The sequence below is a fragment of the Daktulosphaira vitifoliae genome, unplaced genomic scaffold (assembly GCF_025091365.1).
Source record: "Daktulosphaira vitifoliae isolate Bord-2020 unplaced genomic scaffold, ASM2509136v1 Scaffold_5, whole genome shotgun sequence".
NCBI lineage: Eukaryota > Metazoa > Arthropoda > Insecta > Hemiptera > Phylloxeridae > Daktulosphaira > Daktulosphaira vitifoliae.
The window spans coordinates 18931101-18933796 of NW_026099576.1; positions in this window are offsets into that span (position 1 = coordinate 18931101).

A 2696-nucleotide genomic window follows, 5' to 3' on the forward strand; every position below is an offset into this window, starting at 1 on the left:
TTTTATATGTAATTAGTAATAATATTAAAAATTAGAAGTGATAGAAAAAGTCTAATTGCAGATTTGAAAACAACGCAAAAAGTTGATTTATTAAAGTATATTTTAGTTNCTTTGTTCTCATTGATAATTATCAATGACTGATGAAAGTTACTTGTAGTCCAGTGCATTTTTTTATAATAACAAACAGTTTTTATTGAAAATTATTGTATCCAGCCTTTTAAATTTTTATACACATAAAAGTAAAGCAAAATATAAGTTCTTTATTATTTTTATAATTTCTCTGTTTAAATTACAATATTTAATATCAATTTCATACTAAATTTAATAATTATAATTAGTATATATTCNACAATTTCATACTAAATTTAAAAACTATAATTAGTATTTATTCATATATTATATTTTAAAATCAAAGAACTACTAATCAGGATATAATTAAAGAAATAAGAGTTGATGTTGCTTTTGGAATAATCCACCAATTTCCTATTTAAAAAAAAAAAATTGGTTGGGAATTTTTTCTGCTATTCGCCAAAATTACTCCTTCGTTGACTGGCCTAATCAATAAATAGAAAATTTGATGAGAATTAAAACAATGTTATTTTTAAGATTAATATGCAGTCAGAAAGTTTTATAATTACTATTTATTGTAAATTTATCAGAAAAACTCATTATTTTTTGCATTTTTATCGTAATAGAACACTTAAATAGAAATCATAGTAATCATTTCTAAGTAATTTTTGATATTTAAAAAGATTCTACTATTGAAATATCCAGAACTGAATTAATTTTAATGATTTACTTTAACTAAAAAAAAAAAAGTTAATATTTTGAATCCCTCTTGTGGGCAGGTAAAGGGTTAGATTTATAAAAAAAACCAAATGATAGATAAAGACATGCATCTAAATAAAAAAAAATATACTGATTTGGTCATTTTTGATAAAGTTATAACAATTAACAAAGTTATAAGTTTTATACACTGGACTACAAGGAACTTCCATCAGAAACAAAAATATACTATTCTAAATCAACTTTTCGCGATGTTTTAAAATGTGCAATTAGACTTTTTCTATAACTTCTAAGTTTTAATATTATTAAAAAATAGTTTTTACATATAAAAAAAAATAATTAAGAACAAAAAAAATTGTTTTAAATTAATACTGATTTGATATAATATTTAATATTAATTTGATTATTAATAAGTTAAAAATAAGGAAAATGACATATTTAACCTATTTTGTTAATCGTTTAAAGTTGATTGTTGTAAATGTTTATAATAAAAAAAAAAAATTTATTTTACCATAACTTTTAGCTCAATTGGTAAGTTTGACATTGACATAATTAAATAGAAAATTTTATGACAATTAAAAAAATTGTATCGTTAAGATCAATATGCAGTCAGAAAGTTTTATAATTACTATTTATTGTAAATTTATCAGAAAAGCTCAATATTTTTTTTCATTTTTATCGTAATAGATAACTTAAATAGAAGTAATAATAATAATTTCCAAGTAATTTTGATTGTTTGATAAGATTCTACAATTGAAATATTGAGAACTTAATTAATTTTAATGATTTATTTTAACTAAATGAACCAATCAAAACAAAGTTGTTAAAAAGATTTACTCAATTGAGTTTATTATAAAATTTGATTATATTTGTAAAAATCCATTGTTAATTCAGGAGAAAAAACAATCATTTTTTTTAGAAATGATTTATATAGCAACACGTTAGAAAAAAATTTGAATATTATAGTCTAATAGTAGCACACACAAACAGAGTAATAAAATTATTAAATTACAAAGTAAAATGATTTAATTTTGTAGTTGAAACCTATCATATCAAACTTCATTCGTTAATAAATATTTTGAAAACATTAGAAATTAATGATTTTAATTGTCTTTATGGAGACGATGTAATAACTAACTGTTTAATTGATAAATTAGAATTTTTTTTTCAATTTTTGAGGGTAATATCTTCAACTAGATACAAATTGTAGTAATTTGACGTATCGTTAAAAAAAGTAGGTCAAGTTAGAGCAGAGAAAATAAATGATAGCCACAAAAAAATATCTTCTCAGCTTTGCATCGAAGCTAAAACTTAAAATATAGTAAAATAATTTTAATACGAATAAGAAATTTCTTCTTGCGAGGGGCGACTAAAGTGATGGGATCCTACATCTTTATTGAAGTTATTGAATCTAATTGAGTTAAAAATTTATACTAACTTAAAAAGAATTAAGAAAAAATGCAAAAAATTCATTGTCATAAGCGGATTGGAACCTCGTACCCCAAGCGTGTATAACATAAGTTATACCAATTTGGCACTCCTACGTTGCTTCCATTGTTTTGAAAAAATTGGCTATTTAAGCTAGTTCAAATTTCAAAGTTATTTTTCTCGACTTAAAAGAAGCAAACAAATTTAAATAAGTTTAACTTTCTATGCTATATTAATTTTTTATTTATATAATATTTATGAAAATCTGTAGTCCCCTTGTCAGGTATTTTAAAATAAAATAAAATACAAAACCCAGAATTTTAACACAAAAATAGCAAATTTTTGAATACGGTAGTCATNAAGAATTTTTTCAAATCGTACGTTTTTCTTTAACTTTGATGTCCGTTTTCACCACGAAGACAAGTCCAGAGGTCAAATTTTTTTTTTTCAAATCAAAGAATATTACATAAGCTTTAATTTAA